We start from the raw sequence: 20,942 nt of genomic DNA on the forward strand, positions 1-20,942 counted from the left end.
CAACTAAAACATGTTCAAAGAGCAAAGTAATACATTCAAAACCAAATGATGACAACTTCTCAATTGTGATGTGTCAGAATTCAGGCCTCCGGGTCATAAATAATTCATACCACTAACAAACAAGTCTAATCATTTCAAACTACTACTTGGCTGGTGCTATAGATACATTTCCACAGAACAAAAACTTGTTATGTTTATTTGCAGGGAATGGGAAAACAGACAGCAAATTTCATAGCAAACAGAGCCACTGGTGAGCCACATACCCATCCACACGGTTAAAATATTTCTGCTCTTCTATTGCATTTTGTTTTCAAATGTCCTGCCAGAAGTGCTTTTAAAACGGTGATCTTCTTACCATTATACACTCTTTTTTCAATAAAATAGGGAGGGCCCAATGTCAATGTCTTTACTTTTTAATCTATTGAAGTTGCAGAAAAGTCAACACAAATCCAGCAAAAAGAGACAAACCGATACCTGATGGTGTCTGTAGAATCGGGCCAGGCCTCAGCTCATATCCTGGCAGGAGCTGGGCAAATATTTTGAGCAATCCTGGCTGTGGGGTCATGATGCTGACATCACAAACAGGAACTCTGACGCAGGTCGGCCTCTAGGATGCCACCTTACCACTTTAAAGGAAAACCAGGAGGTTCTGTAGCCTTGAATCTGGAGCTGATAACTCAAAAAAAGTACCTCCTCCCAAGAAATTATCGTCCTATGTAAAATGAAGCAGCTCGTTCTCCACTACACACCAGCACGGGCAATGCAGGAGAGAGAGAACAGCACATCCCCCTAAGCTAAGGACTTAGCTCAGCACCAGGCACATATTTTTATAGACTTCAAGTTTGCAAGCTGTTATTTCGGTTCAGTTTCAAACACTTTTTCTTAGTATTCTCTCCTGGGAAATTAAGCTATGTTTAAGAATTCTGAAAACCGAGGCGGAAGTAAATCATGAACTTAAAATGGCATCTTGGTCTCACCACTCCACTACATCCCTCTTCACCAAGTCCAATATTTACTTACTAAGAAGATGGAGGCTTCTGATGTGTAAGCTAGAGGTTGACTTCACCAGGACTTCCCTGGTGGTGCAATGAATAAGAATCCGCTTGTCAGTGCAGGGGACATGGGTTTGATCCTTGGTCCAGGAAGATTCCACATGTCAGGGAGCAACTAAGCCCACAGGCCACAACAACTGGGCCAGTGCATTACAGTCTGTGCTCCGCAACAAGAGAAGCCACCACAGTAAGAAGCCCATGCACCGCAAGGAAGGGTGGCTCCCGCCTGCCGCAACTAGAGAAAGCTTGTGAGCAGCAACGAAGACCCAGCTCAGTCAAAAATTACCAAATAAATAAAATTATTTAAAAAAATAATTTCCCCAGGGGATTTTCCTGACCCAGGAATCGAATCCGGGTCTCCCACATTGCAGGCAGATTCTTCACCATCTGCGCCACCAGGGAAGCCCTTAATATAAACAAGAATCTTTTTTTAAAAAAAAGGAAAAGAAAATGCCAGAAATACAAAGCCTCACCACAGTTCTGCACAGTGTCTCTTTCCTAAGAAAAGCCAAAATTGCCAGATTGTTGTCATTGTTGTGGTTCCCCACCACCCCAGGAGTTCTGGAATTTGCAACCCAGAACAAAGAAAGAACTAGTGACATTTTACTGTTATTTCTAAGTGGTTCAATTCAGTTCAGTTCAGTCACTCAGTCGTGTCCAACTCTTTGCGACCCCATGAATCGCAGCACGTCAAGCCTCCCTGTCCATCACCAACTCCCAGAGTTTACTCAAACTCATGTCCATTGAGTCGGTGATGCCATCCAGCCATCTCACCCTCTGTCATCCCCTTCTCCTCCAGCCCCCAATCCCTCCCAGCATCAGGGTCTTTTCCAATGAGTTAGACATTCTTAAATTGGAGGGAAATGTAACAAAGGATTAATAATCATTATCTCCAGGTGATGGGATTACTGGTAGTTTTAATACCTTCTTTGTGTTTTCTTGGGTTTCTCAAATTTTATTTAATGAGCAAATATAATTATTTATACCTCCTTTGGAGTTTCTTGGATTTCTCAAATTTTATTTAATGAAGAGATATAATTACTTAAGCAGGAAAAAAATATTTTTTTTGTTTTTCTGGCCAAGACACACAGCAGGTGGGATCTTAGTTCCTCAAACAGAGATTGAACCCACACCCTCTGCACTGGAAGTGTGGAATCTTAACCACTGGACCACCAGGGAAGTCCCAGGAAAAAGATTTTTAATGACTTTTTTTGAGTCACAATAAAATGGGCTGCTTCCTAAGGCCCTCCTTGAAGAAACATTATGATCAATCTAGACAGCACATTAAAAAGCAGACACTACTTTGCCAACAAAGGCCCGTCTAGTCAAAGCTGTGGTTTTTCCAGTAGTCATGTATGAATGTGAGAGTTGAACTATAAAGAAAGCTGAGCACCAAAGAATCGATGCTTTTGAACTGTGGTGTTGGAGAAAACTCTTGAGAGTCCCTTGGGCAGCAAGGAGATCCAACCAGTCCATCCTAAAGGAAATCAGTCCTGAATATTCATTGGAAGGCTGAAGCTGAAACTCCAGTACTTTGGCCACCTGATGTGAAGAACTGACTCATTGGAAAAGACCCTGATGCTGGGAAAGATGAAGGCAGGAGGAGAAGGGGATGACAGAGGATGAAATGGTTGGATGGCATCACCACCTCAATGGACATGAGTTTGAGTAAACTCTGGGAGTTGGTGATGGACAGGGAAACCTGGCGTGCTACAGTACAAGGGGTCGCAAAGAGTCGGACATGACTGAGCGACTGAACGGAACTGAAAATGGGTTATGGCCAGGGAGTGAGGAAGCAGACTCTAGTGTGCTGTGTGCACAGGAAAAAGAAACCAGCACAACAGGCCAGTGTGAGCAATAAGAAGTGGGTACCCAGGCGGACAGGCTCGGTGTTTACCAAGCCTACTTCTTTCTCTTCCTGGAGTCACAGGCCATATTTCCCAGCTCCCTCTGCAGCTCAGTGTGACCATGTGACTGAGTCATAGATGATGGAAAAAGAGCAGGGCCTGCAACGTGTATACTTTTAGGCCTTTCCCATAAAATCTTCCCACTCTTGGCCCTTCTGGTGGCTTGATGGAAATGAGCAGGTGACTTCAAAAGCATGGATGGAGGACACCAAAGAAGCCTGAATTCCTGCATCACTTTTCTTCATTCACCCGCCATGAAATACCTACCCCCGACTCTTCTATAACTGAAAATAAACTTCCATCCATTTAAGTCATTAAAATTAGTGGAGTTTGTTACAGCAGCTAGCTTTTCTTACCAAGTGACAAAGAGATCAAAACTCTGCTGAGACCTTGGAAAACATCTCAGCTAAGTAAACTCAAAATAAATTTGAGGATAAGCTCCTGAGACAGAAATGCTTCACACTACAAAAAGCATGATTATATGAAAGACAAGTAAAAGTACTGTGTTTTTTTAAAAGCAAAAAGACGTTTTACTGGCAAGAGCAAAAATATGTTTAAAGAACACAAGTGTGATTGTAAGATAAGACTGATGGTGAGTTGATAAACGTTCAAGAGTTAGGTGGTGATGGGACTACTTGTCTACATTTGTGAACGAAACTGTCCACAATAAGAAGTTTTTATTATAGAAGATATTTTTGTAAAATTCAAACTCCACCTTTTTCCTCACCCCTCATAACCTAAAGAAAAAAGCTTAAGCACTTTACAGAAACAAGAAGTTCCTCAAAAGAAGCAGTCCCCCACAACAAGCGGGGTGTAAACTATAAGTCCAAGTGAAAAGGAATAATCATCTTCATAACTCTTATCTGATTTCCTAAGGTCTTATTCCCTCTTCTGCTGTTGCTTTGTGGGTTTTGTTTTTGTTTACTGTTTTTTTTTTCAATGTGAAAAAAAAAAAATGTGGCTCCAAAAAAAGAAAAGTATGAGAAGAGGGTTAGATTGGGAAATGAGACAGCTGGATTCCGTCCCAGCTGGATGACCTTCAGCTAGCACTTAACCCCTTCCTGGAACACGGCATGCTAAGGATAACTCATTAAATAAGATCAGTTTCTAAGTCTGTCCTTTTGTAGTTCTACTGTTTTGGATTCAAATACAAACTCCCTAAGTGAAAGAGCAAGGATTCGAAAGTGAAAGGAAAGCTACCGTGACTTCAACTTTGCCAGAGTTAAGAGTACCCTGCCTGTCGGGGAAGAAAGAACCACACCTGATAAGATCAGCCTCCGAAAAGCACTGCCTCTCCTCTGGCTCTCCAGCATCCTCTGAGGCAAATCAGATCTCCTGCACTTCCCTTCAGCCCCTTCACAGCCCATCAGCAAAACAAAAATACTATATTTACGAAATTTGGAAATTCGGCTGGGAGGCCAAGGAAGAGTTGAAGAATTTGCAATGAACTTAACCTGCCAGAAGAGGGAGTTTAATGCTGAGCCTCCAAAAACAAGGTGCCCACAACAGCAGAGTGGGCACCTGGGCACTTGGATTTCTGCTCAGCCCTGCTGGGTGCCCGGGAAGAGATGGAGCATCAGGCAGGTGAAGTGTCTTAGCTGCAGGCGGCTGCACGCTGAGACTTCTGAGCGTCCGTCTAATCCTAAAATGTTAAGTCTATGCACTTAGAAGGGAAGGGGAAAAGAAGTTCTGAGAATAAGGCAAAGTCTAGTTGAGAGAAAAAATGTTTCTGAAGCTGATTTTCAAGTCAAGTTAGTAACAAAAACTCACATGGCTGTGTTTTAATATCATGTTCCCGAGACCGGGAGCTTCATTCACAGCCTAATTCCGTCCCCCTGAAGTCGCGGTTATGTAAGTGTCTGCGGTGTCACTGGCCGTTCCCCACCCCACCATGGGAGACGCTGTGTAACCTGAGCTCCCCTGCTTCACCCACTGAAAACACTTACACAACACTCTGGTCACTTTCCAAATTGACTTGTATTTATACCAAGGAAAGGCAAGTCACTCAGTTCTTTCCATCTTTCAGTTTCATTCACACTGATATGTCTGTACATACATAAAACACAATTAGAGCTGAAGTTCATTTATACATTTTCTTCAATTCCTGAGTAAAAACAAGGTAAGTCAAGTGTTTTCAGCTTCACAGAAAGATATCAAAACCCAGTCAGTAAGCTGATGGGCTTGCCTGGGCCAAGTGAAACAGTTCTCATCTCCCAGCTGAACTGAGGTGAAAGTCCTCATATGGCAAATGCAGAGTCATGCCTGTTTATGCACCCAAGGCCCATGTTCCACTGCTCATCCCCTCACGCCAGGGCTTCCGGGGGACACAGGAAATGACTCTAGAAGAATAAAAGCGGACACATCATCTCGTCTCTCGGTCTCCTCTGAGAGTCCTGCCCTCTCTCCTTCTCTGGACTGCCCGAGCCACCATGCAGTCTTCTATAACTGAATGATGAATCAGTTTGCTTTGTACACTGTGCGATGACTAAGTTTCTCCTGGTCAGGGATGAAATTGGTCTCTGCATCCCAAGAGCCTAAAAAAGTACTTGATACACAGTAAGAGTTTTAAAAAGTCCTGAACTGACTCAACAAAACAAGAACCCCTAAAATGATGCAATACTAGGATTTTCAACCTGAAGCAACCTGTATCTCACCTTCTAAGCATTTGATGAAGACAACAACATTAGAGGGTTTCCCAACCCTGGGATCTCCTTCAAAAAGTAGACCAGTGAGGCTTTGGGCAAACGATTCAATTACCACCTCCAGTGAATGCTGTGTAAGAGCTAGAAGTCTCGAATTAGATTTCCTCTGTGGACACAGAGATACTGGCTCTTTGCAACAGACATAAAATGTGAGACAAATGTGAGACAAATTTTGAACTTTCTAATCAATGTATTTAAAAATTTTAAATATCAGATGAACTTAATAACCTATTTTTGTTAACCAAATATATGCAAAATATGACTTCAAATGTAATCAATATGAAACTGTTAATCAGTTATTTTATCTTCTTTTTATATTAGGTCAAAATCCAATTGTGTTATTTTTCCATTTTATTATTGGAGGACAATTGCTTTACACTCTGAATCAGCTGTGTGTATACATATGCACCCTCCCTCGAGAGCCTTCCTCAAGCTGAGCTCCCTGCGCTATATAGCAGCTTCCCATTAGCTACCTACTTGACACATGGTACTGGATTTATGTCAACACCACTTTTCCAATTTGTCCCACCCTCCCCTTCCCCTCTGTGTCCACAAGTTCATCCTTATGTCTATGTCTCTATTCCTGCCCTGCAAACAGGTTCATCTGTACCATTCTTCTAGATTCCGTATGTATGAGATAATATACAGTATTTGTTTTTTTTTTTCTTTCTGACTTATTATGAAGACTCTAGGTCCATCCACATCTCTACAAATGACAATTTTTCCCTTTTTACAGCTGAGTAATATTCCAAGGTCCAATTATGTATTTTATACTGAGATCTCAACTTGGACTTGCCAGCAGCCATACATGGCTTATGGCTACTGTACTGGGCAGTGCGGCTCTAGAACTATGTGTAAGGCAGACAATAAGGACGCTCTCCCCTTGACATAGATTAGGAACTTGCCAATCAGATATCCGAGTGCCCCTGGGTATGCAACGTTCATCTTTCCTACCACATTACAGGCGTCCCTGGAGGATCACACAGTAGAGAGCCTGCCTGCAATACAGGAGACCTGGCTTTGATCCCTGGGTCCGGAAGATCCCCTGGAGAAGGGACTGGCAACCCACTCCAGTATTCTTGCCTGGAGAATCCCATGGATATAGGAGCCTGGCTACAGTCCACGGGGTCGCAAAGAGTCAAACGCCACGAAGCAACTAACACAACACAGCAACAACGATCACATTACAGCACACGTGTGAAAGGAAAAATGGATAAGCTCTTGAATGTAAAGCTGTGAGTAATTTAGTTGTTCTTAAGATAAAGATGAAAAAAAAAATGACATTTCCAGTAAGAGGACCTCTGAAATATCTATTTGACAGGGATACATGATGCATGAAGAAGCCCTGCTTATAGCACAAGGCACTGCCCAGTAAAACTCATGGCTCAACACAGTTTGAAAACATACCCACGCAAAACTCAAAGCAAAGATCAGAGACTGAGTTACAGATGAAAATTTAATAAGTGTGTCTCAGGATACAAGAAGGCAACCTGAGAGGTCGCACCTGGCAGATTTAAGGGCGATGGAGCAGGAGGCAGCATTTCAAGTACAAAGAGGCGAATGAAAGCATCTTTCTACTGAGGCGGCTCCACACTCAGCTGCTTCTGGCATTCTGACTGCAGGAAGCCAACACAAATTCAGGGAAGTGTGGGGTGAGAACATGCGGAGAGACAGGACCAGAGACTGGAGGGGAAGACTAACAGGAGAGAAAGAGGGGCCAAGGATGAGACCTCACTGTCAGTTATTCATTCCCTACTCATCTGTTGTTCCTTCCCCCGTGAACTTTAGTAAGTTGGCTTTGATTTAGAGATAATCTAGTGGCTAAAAAGTAAGACTCAGAGAGGAAAAAGCACTGTCCCAAGTATCAACACCGGGGAAACGTGTCAGTCTACTGAATGAAGACACAGAACACGTCTTGTGGGATGAGGAGAGGCACATCTCCTCTGGGACAGAGTATCTGGCAAGTGTTCAATGTGCTGGAACAGTGATGAGTGACATGGAGCCACCTGCGGTCATCCTAAGATTCAGGCCTCCTGGAAGCCTGCCCCGAGAACATAGAGAAAATGTGTGTGATGTCACCAGACACAGTTTAGGGCACAGGCCACAAAAGAGCCACTGCTTCACATCACTGCAACACCAAGTGAGATAAACTAGAATAAAGAGTGAGCAGGGAACTGGAGGCGTCTGGTTTTAGCAGCAGCTAAGTGGTTGGCTTAAAGGGTAAAGCAAGAGGTAAGTCTGCTCAGGCTGGGTGATGACAGAGGCAGAGATCCAGATGGCCCCTCTGTTTCTTATTCCACCACCTCCAGCAGAACATTCCAACACCAGGGACTAGCGGGGAAGACCAGCCAGGGGAAAAGTCACACAACCCTCCCCAAAATAAACATACACAAGAAGTGAAAGATTGCCACTTTCGCTTGTAGAATGAGAGGAAACGAGAGAATCCATCTTCCAGAGAGCTGACTGTCCTGCCGTGCAATATGCCTAAAGGTGGGGATAGAGGGGTGGGGAGGCAGTGTCTGGTATTTGCTCAGGAGGCCAGAGCATCTGGAAACACCTTAGAGAATTCCATCAAGGGACTTCCATGGTGGTCCAGTGGCTAAGACTCCATGCTCCCAATGCAGGAGGCCCAGGTTTGATTTCTGGTCAAGGAACTAGATCCCACATGCTGCAACTAAGAGTATGCAGGCCACAGCTAAAGATCCCTCCTGCCACAACAAAGATCAAAGATCCCAAATGCTGCAACTAAGACCCAGCATGGCCAGATAAATAATAAACAAAATAAATATTAAAAGAAAGAGAATACCATGAAATACTGAGACACAGTACAGAGTCTGAAACATCTTAAGACATCCATAGCAGCAGGAGACTAAGACTCAAACTAAGAAGTCCTATACAAGGTAAAAATTGAAACAGAAAACTACTATTCATTATTTAATTTGTCATATAAATTAGAAAAAGCAGCACCTCAGTCTAACCGGAAGATTACAAGCATTCTCCAAAGATCACCTGGCTAAAGACACAAAACCTTCTAAGGACTTAAAGTTGCCTGATGCCTTTCTCACAGTTCATCCAAGTTACTTTGGTACTGCTTTTGATAAGTTTACGGTTAATCCACAAGCTAAAGATGGAGCTGGTAATAACTTATATTCATGGAGTGCTAAATTTATACTTTTCAGAAATCATTATAAAGCATGACACAAAACAATAACGCAAGTTAAAGGAAGAGAAAAGGAGACATGGGAGACAGGAGTGAAGTGAAAATGTAAAAAATACCAACTTAACTGTAATGCCGCTTTCCAGTACTTCCATTCAGTCCCACATCTACCAACTTAACCACCTTGTTTTTATAGGGTTGACTTATACTAACTCCCAGGAGACATGTATCTGAGTAAGTGCACTAGCAGCTATTCCTTAAAAATATGGTCCTTATAGGACTTCCCTGGCAACCCATGCTCCCACTGCAGGGGGCATGGGTTCCATCCCTGGTCAGAGGACTAAGATCCCACATGGGGCGGGGAGGGGGTTTGTCAAAAAAAAAAAACAACAAACAAAAAACCATGATCCTCACTGTCTTCATTTGCTGACTTCAGATCAATGTGCCTTTCACATGGTAGATTATTTAACAAATATTTATCCAGTATTAAAGACATGTCTTTTTTTTTAAATTCCATTGTCAAAAGAATTATTTATAAACACCAGTATTTCCTCAAAGATTTCCAACCCCTGAGTAACCCTTGCTATCCAGAGTGACAACAGCTACAGGACCACCCAGATGTCAAAGAACTCTTGATGGGTTACTCTGGGGTAGAAATCCTCAAGGAAATACTGGTGTTTATGAAGAGTCCAGGAGGCAAAATTCTGGGTCTTCTTTAGCCTTTTGCCACCCTATTGTACTGGATGACCACAAAGACTCATTTTCACTGAAACTTATCTAGGTAAGTATTTATATATATATTTCATACACAATATATAACTTTTTAAACAGGCCGGACTCCAACAGCCTTAAAATTAACACAAAGATTAAAAACACAAACTACACATCTCTAGCCAAGGATAAAGTACACAAGATGAAAACAGTGTAGTCACTGTTTGCCTAAAAGGATCAATGTGAAAAACCCATTTAGACACTCAAGGGCTGACACAAGCAGGGAAGGATCAGAAAATTAATTGGCCTCTTAATTCAAATGGTGCTACAAGGAAGTTGTACTTTCAATTTCTAACTGGTAGAGCCCTTATCGAGGAATTTATAAAGTCAGTCTACCAATCTTAAGTGTTGGTTTGAGACTACCACACAATAGAATGCTGAAGGTAAACAGAAAGTTTTACATCTTTCCATCAAAGTCAGAAGTAGAATGTTAAATGATTCAACACTCAGTTAAGGGTGCCTGCCAAATAAAGTCAGAATAGGATGTCAATAAAGAGACATAACCCTTTGAAAAATTATTCTGTGCTCGAAAATTACATGTTTTTAAATTCTGAAGCATATATGACATAGTACCAAACACAAGTTGGACCCAGAGTTTCCAAGTCTACAGCTGTTTTTGAAAGGAGGGGGAGGGTGCCAAAACCCAAGCAAAGCAAAGAGAGCTACAGCATTAGACGTTTTTTTTAAGACGGAATGCTGAGCCATGACGCATCAGCCTGCAATTATGAGTGTCTCTGCACAGTTCAGTTTGAACGAAGACTTATTTTCTGTTCCTGTTACTTAGATAAACAGAAAATAAGCAGTCTCCCAAAGTTCCTCCATCTGCAAAGGGCCTTTTTTTTTTAAAGAGCTGAACAATTTGAGCTATTCTACTCATTTATACAAGTTTTCACAAAATTCCTACGATTCTGTAACTCTAATGCCACCAGCTTAGAGACAGATCTTAAATAAGGAACTGGAATGACTAGGCCTGGTTAGTATCTCCCAGAAGAACTTACTTAATAGGTCGGCCGCAATCAATTATACTATTGTGTAAAAAGGAGCAAATGTGCTTAATATAGCATCATAAAATTTTAGAATTAGAAGAGACCTGCAATCTAGTTCAACTTCCTCATCACGGAGGAAACTAATTCTAAAAAGTGAAACCACTTGTCAAGGTCACAGTTACTTAATGGTCCAGGACTTAAACCCCAGTCTCCAGTTTAAAGACTCCTGACCTTCATCTATGCAGATGAATAAAAGTTTTCTGGTCTGTTATAAACAGCAATGAGATGAGTAAATCAATCTCAAGGCAGGTTAAAACTCATTTCCTTTTCCAGCCTTCACAAAGGAATCAAAATTGGCATACTTTTCACTTGCCCTTCAACAGTCACACGTGGCCCATTCCAAATGCAAACGCTCACCAGCTGTTCTGAACAGGAAAAGGGTACACAGACAACAGAAGAATCAGTGACTTCCTCACTGGTTTGTTTTTTTTTTTTTTTTTTTTTTGGCCTCTTTATAAAAACCTTCTTGCTTTTACTTTGCAAATGAGCAATTTTAATAGTTGCAGGCTGGGAATTCCCAGGCGGTTCAGTGGTTACTACTCAACGCTTTCACTGATGGGGGCCCGGCTTCAATCCCTGGCCAGGGAACTAAGATCCCGCAAGCCAAAGGAAAAAAAAAAATAGTTGCAGGTCTTTAGAGGGAATGGAAAAAAATAACCAAATTTCAGTTTGCACAATCCTGAAGGATACTTGGCTATTTCAAATTTATTCAGTAAGTCCCTAAGACAGTTTTCCCGTACAACCACCCCTGATGTTGTCAATGGAAACTAGGAATTGGTTTCATTTGGATCTTAATAACCCAACTTCTGAAAAGAAAAAAAAAGAAGAAGAAAAAAAAGAAAAAAAAAAAAAAAAGAACCCAACTTCATTCTTGGTTATTTTTTATCTTTGTATGTAATCTTTCACACAGACACACGGCAAGTTCTAGCAGATCTTACGAAGAAACTCCTTTTAGTTAAACAGTGGGAAATAAAACTGACAAACATACAAAAGGGCCTGAGGTTTGGCAAGACACAAGTTCTGACATGAGAAGCACAAGTTCCTACCCCATGCAAAATACTTAGCTCCTCATAAATTAAGCTCGTCAGTGCAAGCTGTTGTCTAAAAATGTGCCCTTAGACAGTGGCAAGGCACTCCAACTCAAAGTAATTTTCTATACATGGCAGGAAATAAGGTTTCCATTTCCGAGACTAGTAGAAGTGGGTTTTCCCCCACTCAACTTACATGAGAGAAGAAAACTGAGGTGCTGAACCCCGACTTCCTTTAGGAATGGGCATATGGGAAGACACAAGGGATCAAAGGGGAGAGAAGAGTTCTGATACTGTTTTACAGATATTAATTCATTTAATCATCATGACGACTATTTGAAATTCCTTTTACCCCCAGTTCAGAGATGAGAAAACTAAGTTCCAGAGGTTATCACTTTGAACCAGATCTTCCAGAAAGCATAAACATAAAGTGAATAAAGTAACAAAGTAATAACAGAGCTGGGATTGGCTGCTGGAGAAGACTCTTGAGAGTCCCTAGGACTGCAAGGAGATCAAACCAGTCAATCCTAAGGGAAATCAACCCTGAATATTCATTGGAAGGACTGATGCTGAAGCTGAAACTCCAATACTTTGGCCACCTGATGTGAAGAATTGACTTACTGGAAAAGACCCTGATGCTGGGAAAGACTGAAGGCAGGAGAATGGGACGGCAGAGGGTGACGGTTGGATGGCATCACCGACTCAATGGACATGAGTTTGAGCAAACTCCAGGAGTTGGTGATGGACAGGGAAGCCTGGAGTGCTGCAGTCCATGGGGTTACAAAGAGTCAGACATGACTGAGAGACTGAACAACAACAAATACCCAGAAGTTTTCCTATTTACTGCCTACAACCAGATAGTTTTGAGCAATCATCGTAAGAAAGACTTGCAAAAACTTAATGATTATAAAAATGCTGCTGTGTTGTGCTCAGTCGTGTCTGCCTCATTTCGACCCCATGGACCTACAGACCAATAAAAGGGACTCCTGCTCAGAGCAGGGAAGCCTCTCCTTGATACAAACCCAAACGTCTTAGTTTTACTTCCTATTACCTGCCCTCAAAGTACAGAGCAGTAGACCATCTATCTGCTATGATCTCAGCAGGCTACTCTTTATGCCTTTGCTCAATCCAATCCAGCCTAGAATGTCTTCTCTAACCCATCCCTGCCTAGAGACCCTCCATCTCCATCAATGCCAAACACAACAGCTACTTCCCACTTTGTTGTTACTGTTAAGATGCTCAGTTGTGTCCAACTCTTTGCAATTCCACGGACTGCAGCACGCCAGGCTTCCCTGTCCTTCACTGTCTCCCAGAGTTTGCTCGAACTCATGTCCACTGAGTCAAAGAAGCCGTCCAACCATCTCAACCTGTCGCCCCCTTCTCCTCCTGCCCTCAATATTTCCCAGCATCAGGGTCTTTCCCAATGAGTCAGTTCTTCACACCAGGTGGTCAAAGTATTGAAGCTTCAGCATCAGTCCTTCCAACGAATATTCAGGGTTGATTTCCTTAAGGACTGACTGGTTGCAAGCTTCCTTAATCCTCTCTCACACACAGAAAAACCCCATGGACAGAGGAGCCTGGCAGGCTACAGTCCATGGAGTCACAGAAGAGTTGGACATGATTTAGGGACCAAACAACAAGCCGTGTGAAACGGACTGTCTTCCAGGGCCCCAGCATGCCTCCACGTTAGCCTCTAACTGGCCCATTGTTAGCTGCCTCACCTGGTGAGACAGCTGCTTGTACCCAGCACAGATTACGCACAGCTCTCAAGAGATGTTTGATAAATCAGTATTTCTGGGGTTTTCTCCCATCCCACAGAACACTTTCGATTGGTCACATTCATCTGAAAAGCTTTACCATAATAAATCTAGCCATTTGCAAAATATGCCAGGTGACTCAGAGTCAATCAGTGACACAGGACTGGTCTTCCCTCTGTCTTCCTGGGCCTCTTTCATATTTGAAATCGCCGGTGACTCCCTTAGCACTATATCATCACCAACATCCCCACATTAAGACAGCAACCCCATGAGGTGAACAGGACAGGTGTTACCCCCACTTTACAGAATGAGAGACTATAAGTCAAGCAACTAGTCCAACTTCACAAGATTCACGGAGCTGGGGCTGAAGCAAATTCAGGACCGCAAACTGTTTTGTTTTTTTTTTTTCTTAAATCTTTATTCCCAAGGTTCAAACTTCACTGGAGAAAGCAAGTGCTTTCAGTTCAGTTCAGTTCAGCCGCTCAGTCGTGTCCGACTCTTGGCGACCCCATGAATCACAGCACGCCAGGCCTCCCTGTCCATCACCAACTCCTGGAGTCTACTCAAACTCATGTCCATCGAGTCGGTGATGCCATCCAGCCATCTCAACCTCTGTCATCCCCTGCTCCTCCTGCCCCCAATCCCTCCCAGCATCAGGGTCTTTTCCAATGAGTCAACTCTTCACATGAGGTGGCCAAAGTATTTTTATACCAATATAAAAGCATGCATATAGCTAAGTAATTTGGCACTACGAGGCTTGTGGGATTTTAGTTCCCCAACCAGGGCCAGAACCCTCATCCCCTGCATTGGAAGGTGGATTCTTAACCACTGGACCACCAGGGAAGTTCCTCAAACTTAAAAGTAGTCCTGATTCCCCCCATGTTGGTGCGCTGAGAGTATTTCCTGTGAAAATATTACACTTTTAATCATGTCAAAACAGAAATACAGGGCTTCCCTGGTGGTTCAGTGGTAAAGAATCCACCTGTCAATGCAGGAGACACGGGTTCGATCCCTGATCCAGGAAGATCCCACATGCAGAGGAGCAATGAAGGCCCTGTGTCACACTAATGAGCCTGTGCTCTAGAGCCCGGGGAGCTGCAACGACGGAGCCCACGCACCCTAGGGCCTGTGCTCCACAAGAGAAGCCACCGCAATGAGGAGCCGGCACAGCAACAAAGACCCAGCACAGCCAAAACTAAATAAATAAAAATATTTAAAAAAAATATATATATATATATATAAATACAGATCCAGCCATAAAGACGTTTTTTAAGTATAAAGAAAAAGATTAGAAGGATGTACTCCAAAACACTGAAATAATTTTCTCTGGGCAGTAGGATTATGGATAATATGCTTTCTTCTCTGTCTTTTAATATGTGTGTTTATATCTTATGCACTGAAATCACATATCATAGGATGACTAGTATATGTTATTAAAATGCAAAGGTCCTTGCAAAATGGGTATCCAAGGCGAAAATAAACCCAAGAACCTCAAAAAAGGGATCACTTCACTAGAAAATTTTTTTTTTTAATCTAAATTTGACTGATTCTAGATTCTCAATGTTGAAACTCAGGCAAGCCACATATGCCTTACAACAGAAATTAGCAATACACTTTTTTCCAGTCACCCATGTCTGAAAAAATAATTAGTGATAAAAAGTTTTCTTTACAAAAAAAAAAGTTTTCTTTCACTCAAGCTGTAAAAAAAAATAAAATAAAATTACCCTGCCTATAAAGTTAATTTTTCTATAGTCTGGAAAAGTGGAGTGTATGTATCTTCCTTCCTGCCTTAAGTTACTAGAATGTAATGTCTCCAGTGAAAAATCATTCTATGGAGGAAACCAGATAAAGAAAGAAGGCAGGAAATCAAAAGATTTGATTCAAATATTTTAAAGAAAATTTCCCTAATATCTCATCTTTCCTGAGAAGACAGGGAAAAAAAGTATGCCAAATATTTTAGTGTTCTACTTGACTAGGGATCTGTAGAACCGGGGGGCGGGGCGGGGGGAATCTATTCAAGTTGCCTTCCGTTTTACATCAAACCCAAATTTTGGATGATCTGCACGTCCTGAACATCTGGATCTTCAGGCCTTTAACTTCAGAAAAGATACAGTAAAACAAGCACTTGGCAATTTTAAGTGTAAAAAATGGGCAGAGTTAAAACTGGGATCTAATCCAAGCTATACTTAGACATAAGTAAGCAAACGAGAATACAAATACCAAACTACTTAATTCAAGTCAGAAGTATATTAGACCTTATGCTTATATAAAACATTAGGGCAGCAAAATGCCTGTCTGTAGTCTCATTAGGATTCCTAAGAAGAGGCAGATGAGAGTACACTTCCCCAGGGAAAGAGATATAGGAAAGGGTTCCCAACAGGGATTCTGTAATAGGACTACTACTTTTCTAAGATTTTGCAAAGACTACTTTTAAGACTGTGTTGCTGAACCACCATAAGACAATCAAAAAAACAGACCCACCCACTGAGTTAGTGCTAGTGGAATCTGTCTTTCTGTAAGTGCCAGATGGAGATCTGAAAAAAAAAAAAAAAAAGCTCTTTACTAAATGTGGCCAAGATTCCTTGGTACTTGGTGCCAGGGCCAGGATATTAACCCAGATGTCCTAGCCAAATTCAAGGTTGGTTAATTACAGTCTGCCAACCCACTGGAGGAAAAAAAAAAAAAGGCTCTTCTGTTCCCGATTTGAAATCTGAAGAGGTCACTCTTGAAATTCTTGTACAGTACCATCAGTCAATATGTTTTCCCTTAAAAGTGCATTGTAACTCAAGTGCTGATTTAAAGCACATGGATTCCTTGAGTTCCATTTACATGGGAAACATACATTATGTATATTAAAATACATATATAAGATGCTATATTAGTTTAGAACCTCCCTAAACAGTCATCTAAAAAATTCATATTGAGACTAATACCATCACTGCCTTCCAATTAAGATTGAAGACACTTAAAGGCTTATTATCAAACACAGATTTTGAATCATGAATCTTTTAAGACTAAAAAGGAAGGCTTTGCTGCCAGGAGCATAATTCCAGGAAAATGCAATATATGCAAATGTCAGTTACAAGGTCTCCCAGGGCTGAGCAAAAATCCTGCATACAAACAGGAAAGTATATTCTTAATAGCAAGTCTGAACATCAAGTACGGATCTGGCCTTTCTGCCAGCCACTTACTTAAGGTTTCATTGCCAATATAGTCTGTGCATTGCTTAAAATAATATAAACTAAGGTTCAATCTCTAGCTCTCTGTTCACTGGCTGTGTGGCCTTTAAGGCAAGTAACTAAAATTCTTTAAACCTTACTTCCCCCACATTTTCAACTTTTTCTTGAACAAAATCGCTAGTATCATGGCTATCTTTCACTATTTTAAAATATTTTAGGGACTTCCCGAGTGGTCCAGTGGCTAAGACTCCAAAACTTCCAATGCAGAGCAGGGGCCTGGTTCAATCCCTGGTCAGAGAACTAGATCCCGCATTCTGTAACGAAGACCTAGCACAGACAAATATGTAAATAGACAAAGATAAATATTAAAAATAAATTAATATTTTAATACATATATATTTAATACATATTTAAGGACTACAACCTTAAATACAGCCTTAAATTATCTAGTCCCTCCCAAGCTCCTGCCTTGGGACCCTTGCAACTGACTCCTCTGGGATGCTCTTCCCTCAGGGATCAACATTCCCTCACTTCATCTAGATCTCTATTTAAACGCCATTTTCTCAGCAAGGTCTCCTCTCATCACCCTATCTAGAATTTCCATTACCCTACCTCTTGTCCCCAAAACTTGTAGTATTTAGTCTTACCATGTATCACTTTCCAACATACAATAAATCGTATTAACGTGGTTACTGTCTGCCTCCCCTCCCTGAAGGAAGTTCCAACAACAGGGCTTTCCGTTTTATTTACTGCTGTATCACCAGCACCCAGAACAGCAACTGGCACACAGCAGGTGCTCAATAAATACCTGCGGAGTGAATTCCAAATGAGGCCTCAGTACAGCCCACGTACAGGGGCACTTCAGCCCCACAAACTCCCTCTGGGGAGACTACCACACACTACAAAAAATACTGAAAAAGAGAACTTATTGGTTTGCAGTGATTACAACAGTGTCCATTCTTTATACTAGAGAAAAACAATCGACTTCCCACCTCATTTGTACAAGGAAGAGGAGAAAGAAGCTGATAATTCAGATAAAGTGGAAAATTATACGAGATGAAAGGCTCATTTTAACACTGCAGAAAGTTTTCTTTTACTGTTAACAAATAGTAAGCCATCTTCCTATGACTTTACTACACTACCTCCAGTTTTGTTTTGTCTTTTTCTACAAAACCAGTCCTGGAACTTCCCTGGTGGTTTTTATAAAACCAGTCCTGGGACTTCCCTGGTGGTTTTTATAAAACTGGTCCTGGGACTTCCCTGGTGGTCCAGTGGCTAAAATTCTGTGCTCCCAATGCAGGGGACCCAGGTTCAACCCCTGGTCAGGGAACCAGATCCCACATGCTGCAACTAAGACCTGGTACAGCCAAATAAATAAATATAAAAAATAAAAAACAATCCTGAAACTCATGGACCTTATATTTTCAATTAACTGAATAATAAATATTGACTGAACACATGGGACTCTGCAGAATTCTGTAGAGGGTATTATAAAGTGAAAGTCAAGGTCCTTGAAATATACATATAGATATATATCATATACATATGTATACACACACAAACACAAATACCTTGAGATAGATACACACAAACTCTGGGAAGAACAGAAATACATCTGTAATAAATAATGAAGAACAGGCAGCCAATATATGACAAATTCAAAAGTGCCTACCTTTTTGTGGAGCACAGGGGGACCAAGCCACCTCTTACACATCACGATTTGGGTTTGGAATCCCAACAGAGACAGAACTTAAAAGCAAGCGTCAAACATTACTTGCTTAAGTTCATATGCATTCACGGATCACAAGGGATGGCACAGACTCAATGCTTGACAATAGGTTAAAAAAAATTTTTTAAGGTAAATGAGAAAAATACCAAATTCCAAACTTATAAAGAACAGAAACCAGATCTGCCTACGTCTCTCTCACTGAAGCACAGGTAAATGCTTAAGCAATTGTTGGGGGAAAAAAAAGAGGGATAGGCGATCTTTATCTTTAGACAGAATACCTTCACAGGGTCCACCCAGTTTGTTGTTCACCCTTTTGAACTAGGCCTAGTGAGAAGCCTAAGCTGTACCTTACCACTTTCTCTGAACCTCAGAAACTCAGGACCAGCCCTTAGCCAAGTAATCACCCACTGTCTTTGCTTTAAGGAGGGCAGACTTGCTCCTTGCAGGAGAGTCACTATACCAATTTAATTACCAAGCACCAGGAGTCAGAATAGTGAGTGAGTGAAGTGAAGTCGCTCAGTCACGTCTGACTCTTTGCGACGCCGTGGACTGTAGCCCACCAGGCTTCTCCGTCCATGGGATTCTCCAGGCAAGAATACTGGAGTGGGTTGCCAGTTCCTTCTCCAGGGGATCTTCCCAACCCAGGGATCGAACCCAGGTCTCCCGCACCTCTGAGCCACCAGGGAAGCCCAGGAGTCAGAATACCAGAGCTTAAATCCTGACACTACCACTTATCAGCTATGTGACCCTGAGCAAGGTTCCTGACCTTTCTATGCCTCTTCTGTAAAATGGGATAATAGCACTGGATAGCAGCATCATTGGGCTAGGTTAATTGAGACAAAACACTTAAAAGACCTGCCCAGAGCTTGACCACAGGAAGCCCTCAATCAATGTTAATATTTCCAGAGAAAAAATGCCCCAAAGCTGAGAAACAACATATACCTGAGGATTCTTGCAAAAAGTTATTATTATACCCCAAATCCTAACAGACCTGGTCTCTGGACTTGTACATACTATAGGTAACGGTAGTAATTAAAGGCAAAAAAAAAAAAAAACCACCAACCAGAACCACAACCATAAAAGCAGCAGCAGTTAACACTAGTCCTGAGCTCCTACCGGCCAGGAACTGTCCTAACCTGAAACAGGCAGAAGGCAAGACTGCTGAATCCAACAACCAAAAAAAGCAGCATATTTTTTCCTCCACCCTCCTTTTTAAACACGTTAATTGGCGCCCAGGTTTTGCTAAAAACAGGTAACTAAAGATTACAGACTTAACGTGTAATTTCTTCATACCAAAGAGGTGGGGCTGGGAAGGGAGGAAGGGGTGGTGCTCGGTCCCTGCCAGATGGAAAAGCCACATGAAGTGGAGCAACAGCGGAGTTCAGGGTTTCTCCGCGGATCAAAAACCACAATTTCTGAAGCCCAGGACCTCCAAAGGAGGGCAATCAGGAGGCTCTGCTTTGAAAATAACCTCGGAACAAGTGTCATCTGTCTCCGGAGCCAATCCCCTGACGAGGCAGAAGGTTCGGGTTACGGGGCAGCGGTGTTATTTCGGAAATCCCTGTCACCTCTTGTCATCCACCTTCTCCAAGAATCACGGTCCCATTCGAGGGGGTGGGGTGGGGGACAAAAGCCACGGCCGGCCGGGCCCCAGGCCAGCGAGGCCAGCCCGCCGGCCGGCGCCCGCCTCGGAGGCCACGGCCAGGGTGCCCTCCATGCCGGCTCGCGGGCACCGCTGCCAAGGGCCCGAGGAAGGCTCAGGTGACCGCCGGGGCAACAGGTCCCGCTGGGCCTCGGCCCCCCGGGGGTCCGGCCCGCCGCCCCAGTACTGAGGGGAGCGAAGAGGGGCGCCGGGGAGGGAGCAGCGCCTGGGGCGGCGCAGGGGCAAGGAGTCCAAGCTCCATCTTGAGGCGGGCGGAGGAAGGGAAGGCCGGGCTCGGCGCTCACAGGGCCGGCCACTTTCTGGCTCCGGGGAGAGCACCCCCAGGGACTCCTGGCCTCCAGGGCCATCTCCCCGGGGCCCCCCGCGGCCCCACGGGGATGGCCCGGTGCGCGGGACTCGGTCCTCCCTCTTGGATGCCGGGCCCGGTCCCCCCGGCCCCGAGCCGGGCAGGCAGGAGCCGGTCGGGCAGGGAGAGAAGGGAAATGTGAGGAGGGGATGGGGAAGGAGAGAGGGCCCGCGCCGCGCCCCACTCACCGCTCGCCGCCGCCTCGGTCGCCGCCAGTCGCCACCACCTGCCCCAACTGCAGCAGCAGCAGCAGCCGCGCGGCCGCCGCCTCCCGCCTCCCGGCTCGTCAGCTCCGGGAGGGGGAGAGCGTGACGCGCCGCCGCGGGGCCGGTAGGGCGCGCGCCGCCTGGAGAAGACGCCGCGGCGGCTCCTCCCCGCGCGCTCCGCCGCCGCGCCCACCGCGGCCAGCCCCGCGCCCCGAACCTCGCGGCCGGCACCCCGCAACCCGCGTCGGGCCCAAACTACCCCCCCCAACACACACACACACACCGCCTCCTCTTTGTCTGCACCCGCCGCGGCTCCCGGGAGGCGAACCCCAGACCCCGGGCGCGCCCGCCGTCCCGCCCTCAGAATCCAAAGAGGACCGGGACGGGGAGGAAGGTACC

General features: G+C 43.7%; 1 protein-coding gene across 4 annotated transcripts in view; it reads right to left on the reverse strand.

Moving 5' to 3' along the window:
• Nucleotides 1–20,675, reverse strand: part of CLIP1 (CAP-Gly domain containing linker protein 1) — a 114,203-nt gene extending 93,528 nt beyond the window's left edge. For all 4 annotated transcript variants that reach the window (XM_043901950.1, XM_043901951.1, XM_043901949.1 and 1 more), the window contains exon 1: nt 20,526–20,675. The gene's annotated coding sequence lies outside the window, so the exon portion shown is untranslated. The remainder of the gene's footprint in view (nt 1–20,525) is intronic.
• Between the last annotated feature and the right edge of the window lie 267 nt (nt 20,676–20,942).

Source organism: Cervus elaphus, chromosome 5 (assembly GCF_910594005.1).
Source record: "Cervus elaphus chromosome 5, mCerEla1.1, whole genome shotgun sequence".
Classification (NCBI taxonomy): domain Eukaryota; kingdom Metazoa; phylum Chordata; class Mammalia; order Artiodactyla; family Cervidae; genus Cervus; species Cervus elaphus.